The sequence below is a fragment of the Calidris pugnax genome, unplaced genomic scaffold (genome assembly GCF_001431845.1).
Source record: "Calidris pugnax isolate Ruff unplaced genomic scaffold, ASM143184v1 scaffold25, whole genome shotgun sequence".
NCBI lineage: Eukaryota > Metazoa > Chordata > Aves > Charadriiformes > Scolopacidae > Calidris > Calidris pugnax.
In genome coordinates this window covers 14,769,641-14,796,564 of record NW_015090805.1, presented here as the reverse complement: position 1 = coordinate 14,796,564, position 26,924 = coordinate 14,769,641, and the positions used below count along the sequence as shown (strand labels likewise).

The window sequence follows — 26,924 nt, the reverse complement described above, 5'->3', positions numbered from 1 at the left end:
AAGTAGTTGAAAACTGCTTTGAACTAACAAGGGTTTAATTACGGAAAAGTTTAATGTGGCGATGGAAGGAATATTAAGTAAGTTGTCTTTGTCTCGTACTTTTTAATTTTAGTTGTTGCTTTAGCCTGTTGGGTCACATTTTTTGTCAGCGCTGAAGGCTGCCATGAATTGGTAATGAGGGCCCCTTTTGCACATGATTTTGGCACTTGGCCAAAATCAACTTCCCAACGGCAAGCTTTCTCTAAAAGAACCTGAAGCATTTTTTTGTGATTAGGAATCATGTCTGAAAGCTGCCACAACCAGTTGTGTAGGCATGTCAAAATGACTTTATACAGTATATCTGAAGCAGTCGGGGGGGGTCTGTTTTTTCCTCGTGTACCAAATTGTTGCTATTATCATTCCGCAGCTTATGCACCTCCAAAAACCAGGCTACAGGGAGCGAAGGCATAATAGGATCGTTGGTACCTTTATATTTTTCGCCATGCCAAAGCAGCCCTAATTGTCACATTTAAGCAGGATACAGTATTAGGGCTTGCTTAAAACACTTGTGGATGTAAAGCAGATGAATCTTTAAACTTTTAATCCCAGTAAATTATGCTCAGTGAACAGTAAGTAATGACATTTTCGAGAAGTTTCTTTGTTTGACATGTGCGAGTGAAGCTTTTTGATATAATTATTTTAAAAATACATGCCTAGATACATTGGGGGGAAATTCACAAGGAAAACCTCAGATGTGCCTTTGGATTTATCTGGATTCCTTGAAATCTGGGTATGGGTCTGATCTGGGAGACAGGGAGCAGGAGCTGGGTTGTCCTTTGTTGTTAAAAAGGGGGAAAGGGAGTTAGTCTAAACATTAATAAGGAGCTGTGAAAGTTCACGTTTCAAGTGGGCTCAGAGTTTCGAAAGTAGCGGAGATCATCAGTGCAATAAACGGGTGATTATTCCTCGCTGATATTATATAAACAAGTCGGGCTCTGTAAGTGAATACATTATTATTGTACACTTGAACGTTTTGTGAATTTAATCTGTATTTAACAAAGCAACCCAGCAACTGGAAATGAAGGTCCTCCTATTCCGTGCTGTGTATACTCTACCCCCGTGTCTTTTCCATGTGCGTTCAATGTAAAGGCAAAATGCGTTTGGCAGCATTTTTGTTAGGTGTTTTTATTTTACATAACAGCTTTTGTGGCTGTAGCCGAGGAGTTGCTCGTTTCTTCTGTATGTGTTGTTTACTTATAAGCAATACCATACTCCAGCAGCAATATCGATGTGGAACAGCCTTTTCACACCTTCCCCTGCCCCCTGCCCCCCGCCCCCCCCCAGCCTCGATCCCTTTTGCAGTAGTTCCTGCTGTTAAAATGAGCTTTACAGGTATTGTCTTTCTTCTGTTAAACCATACGTTTTCTGTAAGGTGTTTGTGTGTGTATGAGTGTGTGTGTGTGTTTCCTTTATTACATAATGCAAGACGTAGCTAGATTGGGGGAAAAAACTCAAGCTTTATAGGCTTTTCAGTTTCTGTACTTTTCAGATAACTTGTCTGAGAGAGCCCCCAGCCTTGATCCCTTTTGCAGTAGTTCCTGCTGTTAAAATGAGCTTTACAGGTATTGTCTTTCTTCTGTTAAACCATACGTTTTCTGTAAGGTGTTTGTGTGTGTATGAGTGTGTGTGTGTGTTTCCTTTATTACATAATGCAAGACGTAGCTAGATTGGGGGAAAAAACTCAAGCTTTATAGGCTTTTCAGTTTCTGTACTTTTCAGATAACTTGTCTGAGAGAGTGTTCATTGTTATGTTGCAGGGGACTGAGTTACAATACTCAAAAGTCCCCTACGAGTTTAACTATAACACGTTGTATTTACAGTGAAAGAAAGCAGACAAGATTAACGTGTTGAAAAAAATAGATGGAGAACATTAGTAAAATAAAATGGATAGGACTTAGTTGCATTTTTCTGGGATTTTAAAAAAGTTTTACAACAGGGAGGAATACATCCCAATTGAATCCTGTTTTAATGTAAAGCATTGCCAGGAAACGACCATACTGGGTGCAAAAATAAATGAGATGATAATAGACTTTTTGCAAATCGTTATGGAATTTATTTGCTGGTGGGTGGAAGTAATTTATCCTGATGTATTAAATTAGATACAGTTAATTTAAAATATGCATATGCACATGCAGTTACTGCAAAACTAACTTTAAAATGTTTTTCTGTGATATTCCTAGTTTTACCTAGAAGGTTTTACTGTGAAATAATGAAGACATGCGAGTGCACAACTTCTAGAGGTTTTCATTTCTGTTTTGGTGGGTGAAGGGTTGTGTTATAAATCACAACAAGTTATGCTCCAAAAACTTCGTGAGCAGTTTCTAAATCCCAATTTTGTCTGATAACAAATTTAAGTGTAAAATCTAATGTATGAAGTAACAGAAAGTTTTGCTTAAAAACTTAAAACAGTCTAAATTTGTGGTTTGATTGCAGCCTCTAAATTAACGTTTTCCTTCGTCGAGAAATGTATTGTCTGTATGAACATAAAAAGAAGTCATGTTTCTATCTGATAAATCAGCATTCTCTATTCATAAGTATTAAGTTTAAAATTTATAGATACGGTATTCTGTTTTTAAATCCTAAACCAGGAGATTAACATTTCTTCTTTATAGTCAGGTCGATAAATAACTGGTTAGTTACTTTTTCTGAGAGTACAAAAGGTGAAGGATATTAAGTATCCTCTATTATGCCATTTTTATTTTTAACAGCCCTCAGGAATAACGTGTCTCTAATCTTCCTACTTGGAGGGCTTTATGTTTTCTATTTGTTTGCAAACATATCATGAAAGAGTGCAATTATAAAGCTTAACTTTGTTGTAATTTTGTATCTTAGCTGTTGAACTCCCAGCTACCCATTTCAGTGCAGTAAACCAATATATTCTCCATTCAAAATACAAATTCATGCTTTGTAGTTGGCATTTTTAATGACCATTAGACATTAATATTTTATGTTTTAGTAGTGCAGTGTAAGTGGTACATACTGTTATGCATTTGAATAGAAGTTACACATTTATTTATAAAATACTTTCACTTATATAAAAAAAAGAACAAAACAAAACCCTAAACATTTTGCAGAACACTTTGAGTTTATGAAGAAAATGTGAGGTCTTGTAAAAATAACTTTATTCTTCAATATATTCTACTGTGTGTTTTAAAACTTTAGAAATGAAACAGGGCTGTTTTGTTTTGTGTTGGCGGGGGAGGGGGGAAAGGGTTAGCAACCATTTCATTCACATAAACTAAGCACTTTGTTCTATATGTTCTAAATTCCAGCAATGAGATAAATAAATTGCTGCATTGGATGGAACATAATTATTGAATTTTGGCAGAACTTCAGTGAACTCTGCCATGAAAGATTAATGTGCACAGTGCGCTCTTAGATTCTAAAGTAACAGAGTAAGATAAGGGGAGTGCATAACAGGCTCCAACCTTTGTGGTTTAGAGAAAATAGAAAACGATGGGCAAATGTTAACTTTTGGTATAAACTGCTAATGATAATGTTTTGTCATCTGGGTGATAAAAGCTACGGGAGGAGACAAGAAAATCCAATTTAACACAAATTCTCTCCATTTCTTTCTTGCTCCGCTTCCCGTTTTTCTGTATTAGAATAGCCACGATTGCTGTGCATGCTTACAAAAAGGAGAACGTAGCAGGCAGACTACTTGCAGTATCCAGTAATGTAAAGTGCTAATGAAATCCCTCCATATCAGCACGTCATATGTGGTTTTTCACTACAATTAAGATTTTGGTTTGTGATTATGCTACGGTGATTTCAAAATAGAAGTAAAATTGCACTAGCTGGATGGAGGCTACATGTAGTCATAGTAGTGTTTGTTGTAACTCCCTCTCTCTTTTTCCCTCTACCAAACCTTGATCGTTTAAGGCATTCTTCTCTTCAACTGAGAAATTATGGCTATAATCACAAAATCATATCCCTCTTGGCTTTTAAATAATTACTACGCCCAAATAATGTTTTTAATTGAGAACAAAGATGCATTGTCCTGCCAGTCAAGCTCCCTTGGCAGGACCAATAGGATCGCAAAGACTTTTTTGGTATTTTCAGTCAGTTTGCTATAGGAGAGAACGGGCACGACATCAACCCAGCTCTGGGGAAAACGGCCGCGGCTTTGTCGGCAGTAGCCTGCCCTTGGGACTAATCCCTCTGCCGGCTCGGCCTCCCCGGCACCCTGTACCTAAGCCCAGGTGTTTTTCCTTCCGCAGATGTGGGCAACCCCAAGCACCAGCCCCTGGCCCCGGAGCTGGTTTCCAGCGGGTCTCGGGGACGGGCGAGTGCGATGGGCAGGCTCCAGCGTGGCTGCGGGCGTGCGGTCTGCCTGCCTGGCTACCTGTGGGGGTACCACTCTGGGGCACCCAAAATGCCTGCAGTGGGAAGGAGCTGGGCAGGGAGGTTGCGTCCGTGGTGGGTTTTTTCCTCTGTTTGCTTGCTCCTTGCTTCCAGACCTGCTGCTAAGGCTGAGTGCATTCAGCTCAGTGTTTTAAAATGGCAGGTATCCAGGGTCTTGGATATATTTCATGACTTCAAAGACATTTCTGCTCTCCTTCCCAGTCACATCCTTAAGCTCATGATGACAGCGTTATGAGTGGGTTAGTTAAAGATGTATAAGGGCAAGGGCTGTTCTAGGGCCCGTTGCAATCAGCAGGGAGAATCCCCCTGACTTCACGGCTCTTTGGATCCAGCACCCTGTGACCTGGCTGCTCTGGGGTGCCAAAAGCTGCCTCTTCCCCCTTAGCTCCTGATGGCACTAGCGTGACTGGCATTGCCATCTTCCTTGCCTTCATTGACACTCCTCGAAGACGAAGGTTTACTGAGTAAAAGGCTTGAACGTGCCCTCCTTGTGTTGTAAAGAAGCAGATGTCCCAGTGCTTATTTTGCCCATTTGCAGTCTTTTCCCTCGTCCCTCTCCCCTTCTGAAAATGACAGTTGTGGCTGACCTTGACTGTATCGATTCATATCACCATTTCGAGCAGAGTTCAGAAAGTGCAGCTACCTGTCTTCTCATGTATCCCTATTGAAATACTTCATTAAGTACTGTTTGTCCAAGATGAAAAGAATTTACATTCTAGGCCTATTATTTTGATAATTAGACATAATTTTCTTTCAGTAAGGTTGATTTCAGGATACCTTCATCTTCAAACAGAAAAAGCATATTTTTACCCTTTGTGGAGTACCGTAGAGTGCTTCAGTCTTTGTTTGCTCTGTAAGTGTATTTAGTTGAAAAACCTTTAACAAGTTATATTCAGAGAGTGCCTGTATTTTGAAGCAGACCACAATCCTTTTTTTCTTTTAGTTTTAAGCAATTGACAAAATTAACATATTTTTTTTTAGCCATCTGAAATTGTTACCACAGATTATAGAATAGAAGGAGGAGTTTTATGCCTTCTTTGCAGGGATAATAAATGTATTTGCAATGTGAAATCAGGTTACGCTCTTACAGCAGCAGGGTTGTGGACTGTTAACATATTCAATCTCTTAAAATATTAGGAACATTTTTGCAGAAGTTATATATATGACCCAGTGCACACACCCTCCGTTATTTTAATGCCTAGTAGTTGGGTAGATGTTCCGAGGCCTCCCAGGTGTCACATGGGAGCCTCTGAGATGACAAAAAAGAAAGGTGCATTAAAGCAAATCTTGCGGTTCCCTCTGTGGTGCCCCGAGAGCCCTGCCTGCCGCCGGAGCAGAGCTCTCCTGGCTGGAGCCAGCGGCACCGGGACGCTGCCGGGCCTGCGTGGGGCTGTGCGCGGGGCCGGGGGAGAGGGTGGGAGGGCAGGAGCCAAGCCAAGGCACTGGCGACCGTACAGATGGGTGGTTGTTCTGCCCGGGAGAGAAGGGAGCCTAGCAGCTGTCTCGGGATCCCGGGCTGAGGTTTGCTTTGAGTTTTTCTCAAAGCAGGATGAGTTTCTTTCAGCTGCAGCCCCAGAGCCCTTGGCAGCACACGGTGGAGTAACGTGGGCAGCGCCCTGGGAAAGGGCTCAGTCCTGTGAGGGATCCTCTGTGGCTTCATGAGTTACCACAAAACTTAAGTCTTGAATTAAAGGCAGAAAATATAGGGCAGGTGAATGTGGTTTTTTAGATGTGTAACAGTGTAGAAGCTTTTCTTTCAAGCACAGTAACTGATGACCAGATTAAATTATGCTAAAGTGATGTTGGGATGTTTTTTTAGTTGCATGCACAGTGTGCAGGTCAGTTTAGCAAATTATCCCAGTCTGTAAAATTGTGTACTTTACATTTTGCAAAGTTACACATACTGGTGTCCGTTTCTGATGAGTCTGTCCCTGGGCATGCCATGTCTCCCAGGGGCTGAACATTACAAATACTCAACCTTTCCCTTCCACTATGATATACAAAATTTTACATGTCAACTTTACACTCTTCCAAAATACTGAAAGAGTATTGTAAAGAAGAAAAGGATTCCACAGACATTTGAAACATTTTTTTTTTTATTTTTTTTTTTTGTCAGAAATGAGGAAGAGTGATGTAAAAAAGCTGTTACTTTTGGATGGGGCAAGGGGGAGGAGGAGAGGAAGGTTAAGTTTAGAAAACCCAACCTAGCCATGTAACTCACAATGTTTGCAACCTATGAAAATATTTATGACAGAATTGAAATACTGTTAGGCTGACACATCACAGTTGAAATTGCTTTTTGTATTCTCAGAGCATAGCTGAAGAAGCAGAGTATTTGACTATAATACTAAGTATTAATAAGTATTAATAGTAGGAAAGAAACAAACATTGGAAAGGAATTCCAAATAGTTACAAGGTATCTCATTTGGGGGCATACATTAGTTTGCTAAATTCCAATTCCCAGACTGGTAATCATGATTGTTAATGTATATCTTTTATGACTTTCAGAGCAAGAGAAGCCAACTTTAGGAGCATGCATATTGTGATATCCTCAGCGGTAAGTACCCTAACTGCAATCAAGTTTATTACATTTTTGTAGAGTAGAGGCCTTTTCAAGACCACACTTGCTGCAGCTTAGTCACACAACAGCTTCAAATGTCGTTCTGGAATAATAGGGTAGTAATGTGATATACTCTATAATGAAAATCAGTGTAAAGCACAGGTGGTTGCTAGCATTTGTGTGGTCAGATATAAAAGCTTCACTATGGGTACAAGCTACTGCTTTCCCACTTGAGGAAAGTATAATTAAAAGTGGTTTCCAGATGTGCTGGCACACATCTGCCGGTTTTAACAGTGAATTTTGCAAATGCAAACTGAGCCGTGTTGCATTCATCATTATAAAGCTGTTGATGGGTTTTCAGGTAATAAAAAGGTTGGAAGCATCAACACCCCCGCTGTAAAACTGAGGTGTCTTTAGACAACAGACAGTAGCATTTCATGTTCACATTGTGTTAGGATTTTCTGTGAGTAGTTCATAGCTGAGCTGTGGCAAATATGCAGAATCTATATGGACATTATTAACAATGTCTGGACAAAATTAACATTTATTTTATGAAAACATGAGAGGTGATTCTTTGCTAAAGATTTTATTTGCTACCCGTTAGAGCAAGTTTGGGGTTCTGTTTGTTTGTTTGTTTTCAGTGAACTTAATGCTGCTCTAAAACATTGGGTTTCCGTTCCTTTATCATGATTTTCAAGATGTATAAATAGTCAGAAAAGAAAAAAAATATATGTTCTGAAAATTGACCTTTATTTTGTCTGAGAACAGAAAAAATGAAGAAATTCTGTACTTGTAGGCTTACATAATGCATCCTTAGTTGAACTATCTGCAAAAAATAAATTAAAATTCAGAAAAGGTGCTAGACTTTAAAATATTGTTGAGAGGAGATTACAGGTCTTTTGATTTAGCCACATATAGATTAGGATAAACTTTTTGTCCTCATATCCACTTGATTTTGTTAGAACTAGTATTTCCCCCGGTAATGTTATTAAAGTAAAATCCCCGTTACAGAAGAAAGTTTTTGCAATTCCAGAGGTTTTAGTTACTGCTGCTGCTTGGAACAAGCACAAGGGAAGAATGCTGTCCCTGCTATCTTCTTATCAGTGCTTCTTCTAGCACTGCACCAATTACTGATATTTATGTCTTCCAGTTAATTTTGAAAAAAAGCTAAGGCTGGGATCTACTAGCCTGAGGGTTTTGGGCTATTTACCAGGCTGCTAAACAATAAGGGAAGACTTTTTTAAGATACTATGTGTAGCAGTCTTTATCAAGTGAGAGTCTGATGCTTAACATTTTATTTTAGGGAAATACTGACAATGAGAAAATTAAATGTTTTCTGGATGTTTCCTTTTAGTTGGACTTCTCGACATAGACACTGCTTTTGCCATTTAAATCTCTCTTTCTTGACTAAGCAGAATTGAAACCCTCTTTTGAAGTGTGTAAATATTGGAATACTTTAGAAGATTGAGTTAGAAAAACAGCTGCTCAGATCAAATATTTATTAATATAAAACTTAAAATGTAGCCTGTACTTAATTTTTTTTTTTATTAACTTCTCTGTATGAAAAAATTTAAGTTCTTCCAAAGGCATTGACAGATTCAGTGAGGGATTCAAAATGCAACCTTGATTGCAAAGATAGCAAACTGTCCAATGTGTTCTTCTTTTCTGTAGTGGCATAATGACTTGGTAAGGTCCTGGTGCTGATAAATGAAGGTGTTCTGGGTTGAACGTTTTCACGTCTCTGAGGTAGAGGGTCCAGATCAGCACATGGCATTTGATCTGTGCCTGGGGCATCTTGAGGATACAATGAAACAGACAAGAATCAATAAGCAGGATAATTGTAACTTCATAGTGAAAATGATGATTTCAGCAATATTGGCAGCTAACGCAGCAGACCATTTTTTTATTTTTGTGTTACAAATTTTCTATCTTGATATAAAGACTCCAAATTTGTGCTACCAGTGACTGTTTACAAGTATACATTTACTAACACATGCACATACTTTTAATATTAAATCACATTTAAATCACTGTTTGCCCAGGAGGTAGGATTTTTACACCCAGCTGTTATAAGTTTGTTGGGTTTTTTTCTGACAAAATGCCATTTGACATCAAACTTAGAAATGTCTAGAAAAATATAGACATACAGATGTGAAAATGTGCAAAATGAGCACTACCTACGTACTTAACTCTCAGTCTGTTGCAATTAAGACTTGTTAGTGGTCACTCCCCTGAACTGGCTATTCGCGTCAGAGACCAGCCCTGTGCCAGACCCACAGCCTGGCTCGCAGCTTTGTGCAGGATCTGTTTGCGTAAAGGGTTGATTTTCATAAGAAGCTCAGATGGGCAAGACAAAATAAGTAGCTTACTGAAAAAATGGATTACTTAAGTATCAGCATCTTTATGTCCCTGATAACTGCAGAATTTTGAGTGCTTGTGTCTTATTAGATGAAAAGTAAAGTGCTGACCAGACTGGGGGAGATGTCAAAAAGCCTTTTGGGGCTGTGCATCAAGGGGCATGAAGTAGGCAGCTTATTGGAAGGCAAGGATCTTGGCTTGGCCAGTAGATGCAGACAACCCACCATGACATATCTCCTCTCAAGTGCAACAAACCTGTCCAGTGTACTTAAGACAGCTGAGGCAATACTCTTCTGGGCTATAAACCTCTACAAGACACTGAGTACAATTTTATGAGGCCAGTGAGCTGATGACTGTGAGTGGAGAAACTGTTATGTACATATGATACCGTTGCTGCTATTTATTGCCAATTTTGCAAGGACATCCTTTTCTGAACATGTATATCCTTGTTTTTTGGTAGTATTCCAGAGTTCAACAAATGCAATGCACCCTATTTAACCCAGAAAAAATTTGAAAACCCATGCTTTATATTTCATTTTATCTCTATTTAGAACAGATTTTTTTTGCCTTGGGCCTTGAGATGTTATTTTTAATACTTTATTGTAAATGAGGATGATTGCCAGCATTTTCTATGTCTTCCAAATAACCTGTTCTTCACAGTAAGTTAAATACTTTTGTCCTGTGGCTTCACAATCATTTGCCATAAGAAAATAGTCTATAATGTTAGAAATTGTTGACTAAGGCCAAGGGAAGAGTAAGCCACAGAAAAAAGGAGGACTCTTTAATATTAAGACTGTTTTTAAAAAGGTATATATCCCTAATGATGAAAAAAATCAGGGAGAAGAAGGAAAAGAATATTCAAAATATTTCTAAAAAAATATTCTTCAAAAATATTCATGAAATGACTTTACGGAACTTGAAGATGGACCAGACATAGTTATCATCTCTGTCAAGAATTTTTTGAAGTTTGAGAACTTTCTCCTTTCTGAATTAATAAGAAAAAAAGAGATAAGATATAAATTATTTTATAAATAAAGGTTAGAGGGAAGGTGAATCAGATGAACTTAAATATTTAATATTGGTAATTTTGAAATATTTACAGAATCACAGAATCACAGAATCTTCTAGGTTGGAAGGGACCTTAAAGATCATCTTGTCCAACCATCAACCTAACTGACAAAAATAATTAATTTTGGTTTGTTGTTGTTCTACATATATCTATTAGTCTGTGGGGGAAGAACAAAAAAAAAAAGGTACTTCTGAGCTTTAAACCAGAACTTTTTCACCTTAAAAATATCTAAATGGAATATTTGAGCCATTTCACAACACACGCTGCTTTTTTAAATGGCAAATCAATTGGCACATTTCCTTGCAAATAACTTTGCTTTTAATGAATCAGCCTTTTCCAAGGGCAAATTGTCTAAAATATTTGCAGTTAACTGTATCATGTCACAAGCATTATTTATTTTGTACTTCTTTAATCTTTGTGCTTGTGGTTTTGTAAAATGTGAAACACTAACAAATTACCAATTTAAGCTGTGAGTTTTCTTGTTCCTGCTTAGAGAGAAGGAAGTAGATGATAGCAGAAATATAAGGGAAATCCAGTTCAAAGGCTTTGACTGTGGATAAGCCTCATTTACTCATGTAAATAAGACCACTGAAACCACCAAAAGCTGGGTGGTTAGTGATTTACTCAAGGTCAGTATGTGTTATACCATTACAAATATATTTTATATGAGACCTGCACACAGGTTGTTATGCTGCAAATCAGTTTGAATACAGCCATGTAGTGAGTTGCTGCCCTGAGCTTTCATCTCCTTTAGGTTTCCCCACAGTGCCTGGGAAAGCTGTGCCGAACCTCTACATGTCTGTAGCCAAAGCAGTGTTGCATCCTGCAGCATGACTAGCAGCAAGATAAAGTCCTTGGGAACCACCAAAGGTGGTCTCCATGGACGCCTCACGTCCTTCTCTCCAGCTGTGTGACTCTAGTAACTTGCCTTCTTCTAGCACCAGCCCTCCATTTAATTGGGCTGTAATCCCTATGAATTTTGCTGTTTCTTAGTACTATCCTCTTGAACTGGTTCAGCATTGTTTATGGAAGGCTTATGGGCATAGCGTTGTCATTCAAACTAGTTATACCATTGCTTTTTAAATTTCTTATGAGGGAGTATCTGTTCTCAGCCAGAAATATGGGCACTGGGCCTTCTGTTTTTGTGCAGGGCTGTCAGTTGTGGCACTAGCATTGAAGATGAATACATCCCCTCCTCACCTGTTTTGCTAAGACCATTTCTATATTCTTTGCTAATCAAATGCCTCAGAATTGAAATTATTTCTGATCACTGCTGATTCAACTACAAGAGACACTGAACAGCGAATATATCCTAAATATTTATTACTTCCATTTTTCTTTGATGCAACTAAGGGAGCTTTTTATTTTGAGCTATCCAGTCTCTTGTTAGAACGGGCTCTCAAGTTCAGATGATTAAGGGGGTATTGTATATCTCTGAGAAATGAGCTTTAGCCATTTAGGAACAGGGCATGAGCTTGTCTCTGTCAGTAGTTTGGTTCAAAAGCACGTCTGCACAGTGAGTGCAACCGCTGTTGACAGACACTCCCTGCTTAGCTGTGAGTGTGTTGGTAGTCTGGAGTGCCACATCCTGCTCTGGGCACTGTACAGGGAAAAGGAGGCAGAGTACAGTGACGGTAGTCAGAGGTCTTGAAGATCTAATTAAAACAAGAAAAGTTTGTATGAAGTGGAGTCATTAGCCAAATGTGTTAGGAAAGACAAAAATAACTGGTGCTGCCTTGTGCAAGTGTGGTGGACCCTTGTGTTCTCTTCAGCCTATCTTCCCATTCCCTCCATCATTCCCCTGTTCTCCTATTACTTCACCCCCACCCACCCCTAACACACACATTTAACATTTCAGGGAGAATTTGTGCACAGAGCTCGTTATGAAACTTGTAAAGAGTTGGTCAGAAAAATGTAACTTCTTTCATCATGATGATATTTCATGTTTGGCCAACTGATTCATAAGGCAACAGCTACTTTAGTGGATGACATTTGGGAAAAGGAGTCTCTTCAGCCTTTGTCATGGCTCTTTTCTGCAGCTGTATTTCCTGGTATGGTGCCTAAACACTTGTGTTGCTTTCTGAAATGAGGAGGAACAACCCCTCTGGAGCTCTTGGTCCAGGAGCAAATTCTCAGTACTCTGTTTTCATTCCATCCATAGGTCCGTTATCCCTAGAGGCATCCGGAACGTGCCACTGAACATCTAATGGGAAAGACCCAAATAAAGGGGAGTACTTACTAGCGAATTGTGGATAGATGGGGGAAAGAAAAAAAAGAAAAAAAAGAAAGAAAAATCAACCCCAAACACTAACAAATTATAAGTTATTTTGGCTTCAGGATGGCAGCTTCCTAAATGCCTAAGAATGTGCCTATGGGAAGATCCTGTACTTATGGATAGTTGAAGATAAATAGGGGTTTGAGCATTGTAGTAATTTTGTTTGGATTTTATTTTCTTATCACTAAAAGAAGAAGATGTGTACAATGCTGAGAATGTGTGTCTACTGCTAAACAAATCCTTTTGCACGTACCAAAGATGAGTACATGGAGTCTGTGCTTTGCCAATGGATTCGGTAGCATACTATGAGTAAGGCTGGAGAACACCTAAATGACAAACTCTTGATAAAAAATGGCAAACTGCAAAGTCTTGCTATGCTAGCTAGAGCTGCAGTAGACTACCATATCTTCCTTTGAAAGATGATGGATATTGGACAGTAACAAAAGCATCAAATACTATCAAAGTTATGTAGATAGATAGGTAGTATCTTGTCAGAAGTGCTCAAAGTAATGTTCCGATTCTCTCCTCTGATGTGAACTGGGAAGTTTGTAAGGCAGAATGTGTCTCCTTATGTGGTGAAAAATGCCTGTTTCCTCCTGAGCAACCAGGTATCTTACTCATTAAGTGCACAAGCACTGCTTGTTTGCTTCAATGCTCTACAAGGCAAACTTACAGCCCCCGTCTGCCAGGAAGCTCTCAAACTGGAAAGCAAGCATAGGCTGGAGATAAAATGCACCAGAACATCCAAAACAAGTCTGTTAGAGCAAGTAAAAACATCAACACAAATAGATGGAGTAAGGGAGCAGAAGACATATTGGAGGTGTTTGTTGTCTTTGAAGAACATGAAGAAAATTTCAACCTGTGGTGTTCTGCATACAAGTGAAAAAAAGAAAATCCAACTCTATAGAACACAGGAAAGAAGGTGCTAAAGTAAAATAAGATTATAATTCATGATGAAGTAAAAACCACGTGGTCTGAAAATATAGCAAGGGTATGGGCAAGATAGGGGTCTGCAAAGCAAATTTATGTAGACGTATGTTTCCATAACAGATCCAAAAATACTAGGAACTGTGAAGATACTGAGTAGAAGGTGTGCACTAAACTCATACTTACTAAATGGTGTTTTTAAAGATGTATTTCTGTAAAGCTGTAACTCTTTACAGTTAAAGACATATCTACATAACATTAAAAGATGACCAATTGATCACCATGATTCCTGGTTCATAGTTGGAGGGAAGTTTGATAAAATTCATCTGGCTGCAAATTTATAGTAATACCACAGTATGTCAAGAAGAATCTTGGAAACAAGAGTTTCTAGTCAGTCACTGCTTATTTTTAAGCAGTGTAATCCATCTGGGTGCTGTAGACTTTGAAAATCGACTTCTTTTATTTTCTCAGGTAGAAAAGTTTCTGTTCCCTTGAGCTTGGTTAAATGCAAGAGAAAGGAAAAAAAACCAACCAAAACCCCCCAAAAAACCAAACCAAAAATCTTTGCACACACTGGAAACAGATAAACTTCTCTTTCTGCAGCATTTATCCTATCCACTTTTAAGTTGTAGAGGAGAGCGTAGTTGCCTATTTCCTTCCATAAACTGCTTGACTCCTTATCAGCCACTCAGGCTTCCTGAATTTTTCCAGGGTGTACCTTCAGCTTTTTACTGCTGACTTCACCACACGCCTTGCTTTTTGTTTTTTTTTCTCAGGTTTTAGACAATTCATTTGATGTTGTCTGTACCATGATCTTTTCTGGTATATGGTTGATCTGCTGAGGTGCTGAAGAACATCTATTTGAATACCTCAAAGGCGAAAAATGATGTTGAAATAATGATAGGGCCAATGTGGGTATTAGGCAGTATCTGGCCTTTTGCTGCCTTACCATGCTGGGCTTGTATTTCACTCAAAGTATTATTCATCTTCTGAGCACAGAACTACTGATTTTTTTGTGGCAAACAGCTATTTTTATATTCCTTTTCAAAATTAAGGAACTAGTGAGAAGAATTGTAATTACCAAAAATCCCACAGAAGATCAGTATCAAAGGAATCAGATTTTAGAAATTGGATCTTGCAGTAGGAATTGAAGGAAACTCCACAAGTAGATATCTACAATAGATGCCAGACATGATGAGATTGTGGAAATCAAGGAGTAGGAAAGGAAACAAATAGGGGTCTGTTGTGACCTGAGGTTATGAAAAAGGGAGGAGGAAGGTACACCACAAGGAGGTGGAGAATCCTGGGTAAGATTTCAAAGTTTTCAGAGCATACCCAAGTCAAATGTCTCTGACATTTTGCCTCTTACAAACAAGTGCAACATCCCAGCTGAGATGTGTATGTTGAAAAATCTGGTTTAAACTGAACTAATTTAGTAGATTGTGTTCATGAGTAATGAGCCAGTAAGCAGTGAGGAATCTATGATGCAGTCTAGGAAGTGAACTCACAGTTTTGTGGTAGCATGGGAGACTGCCAGTGTACTGCTATCAGACCAGAATAACTGATGGATGAAATTAGAAACAAGACTGCTGCTTTACTCCATCTGTGAAGTGGCATTTCCGGAAAACAATGTCAAACAAGATTTTTGGTGCTAAGAACACCAAATATGTTTTTTTTTTTCCTGAAATCTCAAGTTAAATGTCAATATTGCTTGCACATATACAATTTTCTAAATGTCCTGGAATGAATCATCTGTCATCTCCCAAAACATCTTCCAGCCAGACTAAAGTCACTTTCTTCCTTATACTCAACATGGGTAATGAGGCACAACTGTGAACAGGAAAACCCAGCTTTCAATGGGAATTATAGGAAATACTCAAAAAAAGATTAACAAAACAGAAGGGAAAATGGCCTTTGAGAAGGGGAGGCATCAGGGCCCATTATCCTAGAATTACAGTACTAGTTCAGCAGTTTTCTGTTTATTTTCAGTCATGTAGGCTCCTTTCTGTTTTTCTTCTTGATAGCTATACATACTTAAAGCCTCACAGTTAAAACAAGAAAACAGACTCTGAATTTTTTGTTCTGTTGACTCTGTAACAACTGATATCTTCTCAGCAGTTTAATGTAATATCACAAAGGTTAGCAAAAGGGACTATATAAGATCACGTGCACCATACTCTAGTGAAAAACATACCAGAACAAAGTTCAAAGGATTTACTTCCACCACGTTACTTGAGAAGTTAGGAAAGAATAGTGGTCTTGTTCTTCAGATATCTTTTTATTTATTTGGGTCCACTGGTGGTGAAACACTTCAGTCTTTGCTTCTGAGAACACAAAAGCGGTGACAAAGTGATTTTCACCACCTTATTAACAACAAGCAAACAAAAATCATATCTGAAGTTCAAATGGAACTCAGCCTGAAATTAAGAATTCAGTTTTGAAGTAAAAGCTTTCTGTAATGGGTTTCCCATGTTTTTTCCATGAGATTTTTTTTTCTGGTTTTCTGTGTCACTTACTACTTTAGCTACTGCACTTTCTTCTTCTATGATTTTCTTCAAAAAGACAGGGCACTCAAAATGCTGCAATATAGGCCTGTCACGCTAGGAAGATGTATAGATATTACACATGGGTTACTTCCACTGGCTACCTCTTCACTTCGAAATCCAGTTGGAAAGCTGCTTTTCTGGATTTTGAAACTCTCCATTGCTCACTGTAATATCACTTTGGAAAGCAGAGTCACTTCTGCTTTCACATTGCTCAGTTCTGCTCAACCCCTTCCTACTGCTCATCCCCAGTGTTTCTCCTGTCTCTTTTTTCCTTCTTGGTAGCACAGAGTAACCTTCGCATCACTCATTCGCTGGACACTTGTCTGTTCATTTACTAGCCTTTGACTGATGTTTGTGCAAAGCTTTTGCTAATACTGGTTATGAGGTTTAAAAAAATGTTTTTTTTTAAAAAAAGAGGTGTCATAAGGTTCCTCTGTTCAATTAAGTTACTCCAAGTTTATATTTATGCAGGTGATTAAATGAGATCCTTGTGTGCTTTTCTTACAGTGCAGCACTTTAGTCCAGCTGGGTCTGCCTTTACCCACACAGCACAGTATTTCCTAACAGTTTGCATTAATTCCTTACTGATAGTTCAGTTGTTGATTCTGAATAATTTTCTGCAGTTTCGAAGGTAGAGTGTACTTACAGTGTCCTCAGTGGCATCATACACAAGCGGAAATTAATGCTTGTTCATTGGAATCCTTTGATTTTGTGATATGGTTCTCAGGCATACTTTCTTGGAGAATTTGGGGGCTATTTCCATCATCTAATGTGGAAAAAAGTTCAGAAAAAAGGGCAGTTGGAATTTCCCTCTGGAAAAGCCCCTCTCTCTCCATTAATGGTCATGGAAATGTGTCTTATTAACTGAGGTAAGTTAGATATCAGAAGTCAAGCAACAGGAAAATCATTGCCCTTTGTTTTGAGCTCCTGTAATGTAGGTTATTAAGCTTGGGGAAAATTAGAGGATTCTCGTAACTGCTCTGAAGCAAACTTCAAAATTCCCACCTCACTCTCTTCTCCAAGGTTTAAAGTAGTGCCCAGTATTCTTATGCTTTGAAACCTGCATCACTTTTTCATTATGGACAATGCTGTGTGACTCCAAACAATGATCGTTCTGCTGTATTTTAAGCTGGGAAGAACAAGTTCTGTGTCACAGAGACCATATTGCCCTTTGATATTTGCTGAAATTTTTTATGTTGCAAAATTCTCACTTATGTATCTGGAGATATATTTTAGTCAGTTTTATTCCTGGAGACCAACTCTTAAATCATTACAGCTTTTATTATAAATTTAAGAAAATGTCAAGATCATCTCTGAAGGACAAAGCTGAATCTAGAAGTTGACTGGTGCCTTTACACAGTGCAGTGCTCATTATAAGAAGGATGCAAAAGCTGCCATTTTTGTGAGAGTTTGTTTCATAAAATAACCTGATCATGTAAAATAAGAGTTGAAAAGGAGACCGTACTCAAAACATTGTTTTTGCTCCTCATACAGTACTTAAAGTTCACTCCCGCTTTTTTCTCCTCACTGTGAATGCACAAATGGCATCCTGCAAATCCTACTGTAATGCATTGTTTTAAATGCCAGTCAAATAATATATGAAGAAATCTATTACATATCAGAGAGTATGACAGGAGGTGAAAACCAGACATGGTCTGAAATGCTCTTGTGTAGCTGAAGAATGGCATTTTACAGCTAAGTTGGCCTCATCAGAAGCTGTGAGCACAAGTATTTACAATATCTTTAGATAGCATCTCTCTCTCTAGGCACAATGATTCTCTGTTTCTTTGAAACAAGCTGTCATATTACATGAAAAGAATTATCTAGTATTTCATTACTGTGATATGAAAAATGTATTTAAAGAAGCAATTTTTCTTTACTTCTGCAGGTGGAAGGTGAAACCAAACAAAACTCTGACAGGTGCAGGTTGGGGTAAAAAATGCATTATAAACTACAATTGCAAAATGATAAAGCAAACCATATAAAAATGTGGAAGTGGGAGTTAAACTGTATTCTTGGAAAATTATTGAGCCAGTGAGGTCTATAAATACATTGCTTCAGCAGTGCATCCTCGATTTTGTTTCAAAAAGATCAGTGTTTTTGAGTTAGTTTAAATAATGGATATCCTGAGCTTATTATATGGACTGTTTGTTGGAAGTAAACAGAGCACACATTTTGGGAATTGGATTTTTACATTACAATGTCATGCTCTGTAATATGACTTTCCAGTTGTGCAGCCCTTATACTCACAGGTATAGTAACTGTGTGATAGGGCAGTAGATAGAATTGTGGCTGTACTATACTAAGTTTTAGTAAATCCTATAGCAATAATGAAAACTGATCTGCTCTTTCATGGCTAAACATGGTTCTGGGATTTCAGTATGTTGAAAAGCATTGGCTTCACAGGCAGCCATGTGTTTTTAATTCAGCATTCTTAATTACAGGAAATTTAATGATAATGAATTGTAACAAAGAATAAAATAAAAAGGAAAAAAAAAAGACAAAAGAGAACTTAGTTTCCATCCAAAGGAAAGAAACATTTTGGTAATAAACTGGTGCCTTTATATTGGAAAATTCATTTGTTGTACTTAGAGCATATATGCTAACTGTTAGCAGTTGTCCTTTATTTCAGTGGGGTTTTCTATTTTTTATTTTTGTTTATTTCTTCTTTGGTTTCCCTTTTATGGCTACAAATATCTATTTAATAATTGGAAAAACATTAAGTTAATGCATCAGGAAGGCAACTGGTGTCTTAAGAGCTTGGTAACAGGATATCAGATTCTGTCGTTGCTATAAAGTCAGTAATAAACTTAGGCAAAATTTTGGCCCTGTTGAACATGAGTTTTGCCATTGACTTCAGTAGAGTCAGAGTTTCATTGCTGGGGTGTGATAAGCAAAAGCCTGAGTCAGAATCTGTGGCGAGCAGAGAAAAGCTGCTGGTTTGGTTTGCCTTGGCAGAGGGCTAAAGCCATCTCCTGACGGCTGCTCGGTTGTCCATGTTTAGACTGAAATGTTCCTAGACCCTGTGTCTGTATCCAAACTCTGCAGCTCGTACCTTACTCAGCAGACTATCTGATGGCTGAACAGGCAGAAAGGTATGTAGTCTTTTGTTTGGTTGGTTTTCTTTTGTTTTCCACAAGTGCTGGAAAGACAGTTTGGAAGAGTTCCTGCTGCTGTGCGCTCTCTGCTTTAACGTTTAGTAAATAGGACTTCAGTCTCCCAGTTTTGTAAGATGTCAAGGAATGAAATAACCAAGAAACAAATGTTCAGCGTTTGGCACCAAATTAAACATAAGGATGATAAACTGTAGGATCCTAAACTTGGAAAGCTGGCCAGTTAAAATACCAAATGATCCAATTATAAATAAAAGACAAATTCATGTTATTGCTGGGGAACTGTTGAGGTCATTTGTTCATGGTAATTCATTGAGTGAAGGAGTTTAATGGCCAACAGCAGCGGCAGCTTACATTAGACAGATTTCATTCAAAATTATTTTTGATGTAGACTATAATTGATTTACTATAGTGCTCCTCATGTCAAAAGTTATAGCTAAATTAATAGCTTTGTCTAACTCTGTCAGTAGATTTATTTATGGGCTGCATATCATGGCAACATACATAGATTTATGACATTAATAAAAAGGTGAATTACTTAGTGATGCAGCTTGTCAGGTAACCATTTGTTTGCATATAGAGTCAATCAAATTTCAAAAATATGAATTTGCAAAAGCTTGAAAATTCCAAGTAATGTCTGACTGTCGCATTCTTAATTTTCCAGAATGTTATTAAAAATATCTATTGAATTATTTTTGAAATTGACTGAAACTTTCTTTAACTGTAGTGTAATTATGCTTGCAGTTTAGGAAGTGTTTCTTCATAGCCCTTCTTATGAAAGGTTCAGCAGCAGCAAAGAAGATGTTAGAAGCTTAAAATGTTTATTTATTTTTACTCTCAATGCAGTAGAATTTTAAAACCTATTTTGTAGTCCACAGTGTTGGACAGTGTTGTGAACAGCGTAGTCCGCAGCCATCTCCAGAAGTGCCTTCCTGCCTCAGTCTTCTGTGTGAGTCTATAATATGGCCTTGGCCAATGTAAGAACTTTAAAAACTATAGGTTATTTTAAACTAATAATCTTACAGAAAGACAAAATAACCAGATTTAGAAATTGTGCTATTTGCACTTCCATGATGTAAAATGTATATATAGTATGTACTTAGGGTTGTTTTTAAAACCATTCTTAAGCTAGAAGTTGGTAACTCTGTTATTAAAAATCAATGTTGTTTTTTTTTTACTGTCATCATAAAGCAGAGGATTCTGAAGGGTAAAACCATAGAAGTTGAAAAAGCAGAAAATTCACAATGTTAATACCATGTTTAAAAACATGTCCTGAAGGCAGGCATTAACTAGCTGAAAAATATGTAAATTAGGAGCTTTTAAAATGCTGAGCTGTGCAAATCATTCATAAGGTTGCTGTATATTGACTTTACACCCTTTTTTTTTCATCTTCTACTAAAAGTGTGTGTTCCCCTTGAAGCTTCCCCAGTCTTCTAGGAACTTTGCTCTGCCCCTGCTTCTGAAAACTCATCAGTGTGTTATTTACGTGCATCTTGGTCAACTAAAGACTTCAGTGGGGTTCAGTGTGCAGAATGGTGGTGTTGCTAACATATTTATTTCTTGTATTCTGATGATGCTCATGGGCTGAGCCCAGAGCCCTTTGCTGTGCTGGTGCTACCCCACAAAGAACATGAGACATTGACTGCCCGGGGAGCCTCCCCCCAAGCACACAATAGTCTCTGTGTATGATATTAGTATTCTTCACCTTCCCCCAGCTTTCTAAGGGGTGTTTTGGGGGATATCTTTCTTCATTTTAGTTATGATTTTGTAGGAAAACCGTTCTTGAAAGTAAAAGGGACAGAGAAGACAGGAAAATAAGGAAGTGGTGGTGTGACAATATTTGGAGCATCAGAATGAGCAGGTGGAGGAGTGTGGCTGATGTCTAACATTTGGACAATGTCTTTGCATGCCAAAAACTGTTATAAAAAAGATTAATAGTTGTTATGTGCTTGCAGTAGTTGATAATGCAAAAAGCACTTTTTTTTCACTTTTTTTTTTTTTTTTTTTAATTTGTAGGCAGCATATGCCAGTAGTTTCTAAAATGGTGCCCTTTTGGCTGCATCATTACCTAATGTCCTCTTCAGTAAACAAAGAAAAAACAAATTTATAACCAGCTCTTTCAAATTAGAATTGCATTTTTTAGTATTTGTTTATTTACCTTTGGAAAAGATTACTTCTTTCTTTTTTTCTGTATGATAGTTTAAAACAATAAACAGAAACTGAATAACATGCATGGACATGCTTTAATATATTCATGAGTGATCAAAATACAGTACAGAAATCACATATGCTGCTCTGCTGCAACTTTCAAGGTTCAATCCATCATTCTGGAACCCAGGGGGCTGAGATTTGACATTCTGCCTAGAAACCATAGTTCAGATTGGCTGGAACTATGCCATCTTATGTTCAGGTTAAAAGAGCAGCTGTAATTTGTCTGGGTAGCACTTTAACTATGCAGAGCAAATCATAAAACCCATTTTCAGTAATAAACTTGAAGATGAAATAGGTCCATTTGCTTCATTTCCTGATCCATACAAGATTTTCATCATTTTGATACAATACCACTTGGAGTTTGATCTTATAATGATGTAGATTTCTGTAACAATCTTTCTCAGATTAGCAGTTTTATTTAGCATATATATCCTATGTAGGAGATTTCTTTTTGGCATTTAGTGGAAGTCTTTTTCTATTGTTCTTTGAAACTGAAAATATGAGAATAATTTCATAGTAGGAGTTAAGTTTATATGTGATTGCCACAATAAATAAAACCTGATTGTAGTCTTTTTCAATGTAAATACCAGATGTGAAAATACTCTATCCTGTTCTTTTTTTCCCCTTTTTGTCTTACGATGGTTTGCTTGCAAGGGAATAGCAAATGCAAATATTCCCAGCAAGTCAATGGAGATCTTTTAAGAATATATATAAATATTACTTTCATTTATGGATTTGAATTGTAATGCTTTTAGATTTCAACCTTTTGTGTGCACCCTTGTTTGGGAGTGTGACTTTGCCTGAGCTTGGGAAGGTAAGTTTTCTGTGTAACTTAGTAACCCAAGGGAGCTCCTAGGATGGACTTTCCTCAAGGGGACGTGCCAGTGAGTCCAGCTGTGGGGAGCCTGACCAGAGGCAGCCACATTCACCTGTAGGCATCATTTCAGCTCCTTTTGGATGTTGCACAATTGGCTTTCTTCTGATACAAGTCTAACAAAGCTTTGTGTGAAATCAGACCCATACACTGCAAGAAACAATTTAAAATGTCATTATAGCTCAGTAGACAGCTAATGTCTTGACCATTAAATATGCCAGCCAGCCCCGCTGAACCCTTAGTGTATTTACTTTAGTAGCCTCCTGCCAAGTGCCAGATCTCTGTTTTTTCTTTTTCACAGAGACATTTCTCTATCTGTGTTTCCACTAGCACCTCTTTCTTTCAGCTCCACAGGCGTCTCCCTTTTTTGGTGTGTTTTCAACTCTTTACTTAAGTTTACTAAGCCAAAAGGAAAACCCACATCAGTCTTCCTAACCCCCACCCCCCATTTCTGAGTTGAGGACTTATATTCGCAAGATACATCTTGCGATGCTGCGTACTGCCCGTGCATCACCCCTGTAGCTAGCACAAGGGAAGGTTCTTTCTCTTACCCTTTCCTCAATAACATGGGGCTTTTTGACACTCTTGGCAAGGCAGCTTGCCTGTGTTACTATATTGTTGTAGCTCAGCCTACCCTACTGAAAATATATTCTTTCAAGATGTTTATTTCCTTTAAATTATTTAGCCCTTTGAAATTGGCTCTGGATTAAGAATTTATGGGAATATAATATACTCATATTAGACATGTACTTTACTGGGGCAACCCAGCTAGGGAAAATGAAAAGTGTTTCTGTGTATTCCATCTTCGCCTACCGTGGTTAAGTGAGAGCGGGCTGCAGGATGGCATTGTGCGTCTTGGTGGCCACACAAGCATTTTGTATTCTCTGGGGACTTGGAGGTACGACAGCTGCATATAAATATGCATAGTTGGAGAGATTCATGATTGCGCCTCGTTCTAGGGCTGATTGGCTGTAGTGCTGCCACTGCAAATCAATGAGCTTTTTCCTCATCTATCAGCTGCTTGCTTGCTTGAAAGCAGACAAAATGGTTAAAACACCAACAGCCCACAGAGGGCTCCTGAGTGAGTGAGACTTGTTTGCTACAGCACTCAAAACATTTCCCTGAATCTACAGTAGCTCTCAGTAGATGAATTTAGCACTCAGCAGATTAATTTAGCTCCCAGTGTGCTGGATTTAGAAAGAAAAACTAATATAGATGAATACATTCTGTTCAGCCAGCATATTTTGTTTTGCAACAATACACATGTCTTATTTGAACTGCAATCTGGTTGGAAAGCATTTTGCGAATGGTGCATTGGTCATAAAAATGAGTCATGCTTGCTCATTTTTTAAAAAGCTCTCATCTAGTGCAGATTAAGGAAAAAGGTATTGAGCAATTCACTGAAGAAATTATTGGAATTTTAGCCATCTCTGATGAGCTTTGGCCATTTTTTTAAGGTAGCCTTTGACGTTGTGTTGCCAAAAAGTAGCAGCTACTTTTCACTTCGTTACCTGCCTAGCCTACTAGGTGTGCCACCCTGCTCATGAGGTTAGTTTGCTCATTTGCCTCATGGGTAGGGTTCAGGCAGGGTCTCCTTCAAGAATTTGCCGGCTGGAAGCTGAAGGGATGTCTAATGGCAGTTAGGAAGAGCTCCTAAGAGGAGGAAAATGTTCCTCCTAAGAGGAGGGAAAATTCAGGGTACAAAATCTATTGGTTTATATCATTTATATCCATTATATCATGTATATCGTTTATATCCATTGACTTTAATATAAGCTTTGGCTTTCTTCCTTAACCTGGAAAATGTCAGAAGGGAAGTTGGACTACCTTGCTTATGCATAGTAGCAGAGTGACTAGCTTGCTTAAGATAACAGCAATACTTATTATTTCAGGAGTTGGGAAACTGAATAAAAAGATGAAAATATGAAATAAAGATAACAAAATCATTTGATGGACTTTATTTAAATTTTTATGAAATGGTCAAGGAAATGAAAAGAAAAATGCCGTGAAATGACAAGCTGGCTTTCTAAAGTAGTATCCTCAGTAAATAAGTCTCCTATACGAAAGACTACCAACACATCTTCCAGAGCACTTCTTGATAAAGTATTTCCACTGCCAGCAGCAGTATGATTGTTATAAAATGTTCTTTCAGTCTTTCCACAATTTTTTTAAAAAAACATTAAAGAATGGGTTGAAGAGCAAATAGCTCCTTTCAATTGAGTTGGTGCTGTACAGTGCAGATCTAATTTACTCAGGAAGAGCTCAGCTACTAGAGTGATGGGTGCTTTGTAGTAGTGATTCCCAATCCTATTTAATCAAAGGACTACTGAGCCTTTTGGAGAACACAAACTAACCAAAGACCTTCCTCTTCCGTGACAGTGCAGTGGTTTTCATTTACCAATAGATAAAAATGAAGCAAAACTTTGGATGCTCTTTTATGAGGTTTGTTTTCCCCACTTTTTTGTGTATTGCCTTGCATGTGCAGGGAGGTATGTATGTTATCTTGTTTCTCAGTTTTAAAATCCTACATTTTTGGAGATAATCTTGTAGTATCTTACAGGCTACCAGCAGCTTTTAGTCAGTAAATTGAGCAGTGCTGCTATGGACACCACAGAAGGCTGGAGGCCTAGTTCATACATTTGCTAGGAGTCTTGCATATCAAACCGTAAAGTGGTCGGTGCACAATTGCCCTCTTTCTTCTAGATGGCAAATGTTCCTTTTAGTAAGAGACTGTGAAGTCGAAATCTCTCCACCACCATGTGGGATTTTACTGGTTCTCCTGTGTGGATGATGAGGCACAGTGGTATGACCGGAGGGGAGGTACCACTGCTTTGGGGAGGCAGTGGTGACTCACCATCCCTTCTGGCTCCTCTTTTGCAGGAGGAGTGGGAATTTGTTATGAGTAAATCCTCTTGATGAGGAGAACAAGCCATCACTGTCCCACATGGACTTGGTGAGGTTGGCCAGGGTGTGGAGGCAACGAAGCTGGCATTGTATATATTCAATACCTTCGTGCTCAGAAGGGCAGTAGTGGTCCATACATATCTTATGAGGACAAATGACACATGCCAGGGCTCTGATCACATCTCTTCTCCATCTCCACCTAGTCTTTGGCTGCCTTGGCTCGGGGAAAAGGTGTCCAGTCTTGAAGATAGCTGTGAGAAACCTGCTACTTTTGAGTCAGCCAATCCCTTCTTTTCCTTGGCTATGTTAAGATTGTTTTGTAGGTAGACAGAGTATGGGAAAGAAAATGCTAACTCACGAAAAAGGGAGCTCTACTGCTAAAAGGCTTTGTGTGGATGTTGCAAGGTTGAGTACCCTAGACCTTTAGACTCCACAAATATATTGGGTAATGAGGTTTTTTGGTAGTTAGGCTCTATTTTTGGTAGTCTGAGCTTTTGATGTTGCAGAAGGAAACCCATCTTCAGTGTTTTCTCCACTGCCACAGGAGGACACCTCAGCATCCTGCTGCTGCTGTGAACCTTTACCTTCAGCAGCCTGCCTCATTCATCTCCTCCTCTTTCTTTCAAGGTTTCCTTGCACTCTTGGCAAAAGCTATGGAGGAAATTAAAGGCTTTATTTCCAGACTAGCTTCAGATGTCACAAATATGGAGACCAGTTTCTGAAAATCCAGCTCTAAAAACTTCAGTGTTTATTGTTTTCTGTGCGGCAAAATACTGCCATCTGTAAGATATATCAATTTAAATGTTAGTGTGTTGGTACTTGTGAATGCCATACGCTCATTCACGGCCTCGTTATGGTTTAAGATTGTGCCAAACTTCATGGCATGCAAAGACTTGTTTTGAATGGTGGGGTTTTTTGGTGTTTTTTTCCTGCCCTTTTTAATTCAGTCTGGCCCAGTTTAAAATTTCCAGCTTGGGACACATCCATAAGTTGGGATAATTTCATCTCCTTATACATAAATGGATATTATGGTTATAGTGTGTGCAAAGAAACAGGGGTAATATGTAATATGTATTGGTAGAATGTATGTATTGGTACAGTTGACTGGTGTGTGTACATTGTAACATTATAGCATGTTGTCAGCAGTGTAGCACTAGTATGTTACAAGATCTTAATAAGTTAATTGATCTCAAAACTTGCTTTTAGTTGATCATGACATTAATATTTATACATTTATGCAAACTTAGTTTCATGATAATTTTAAATGAGTCAGGAATACAATTGGCTATTTCTTCCCAGGAGCACAATTGGCTAATTCTTCCCATTCGTGTGACTTAATTTTAAGCTGCTATTCTCGATATTCTTGACATTGGCTAGTAGTTTATAATTGATAAAATGAACTAGATAAAAGTTCAGATTTCCAACTGTGCACAAATTACACTTTCTCATAGAGACAGGACCAAACAAGCAATATAGGTGCAGGTGTTTAAATGGATTTTGCATGGTCAGGTGTTCTTTCCATCTTCCCTTGAGAAACTTAAGGTTGACTGGATCAATTCACGGAGGGTGGAAAGTCTTCGTTTTGAAGAAAATGGCCTGTTTAATAGATTTGCTGTTATTTAGAAAGAATATTTGGTTTGTTTTGAAATTCACAAAAAAAAGTGGATCCAGAGGTTATACAGT

General features: G+C 38.2%; 1 long non-coding RNA gene across 4 annotated transcripts in view; it reads left to right on the top strand.

Annotated features, from left to right (window-relative positions):
* The window catches only part of LOC106885784, a 301,614-nt gene that overhangs the window by 197,583 nt on the left and 77,107 nt on the right, over positions 1-26,924 (top strand). For all 4 annotated transcript variants that reach the window (XR_001411500.1, XR_001411497.1, XR_001411499.1 and 1 more), the window contains one exon: positions 6,913-6,961. This is a non-coding gene — a long non-coding RNA (uncharacterized LOC106885784). The remainder of the gene's footprint in view (positions 1-6,912; positions 6,962-26,924) is intronic.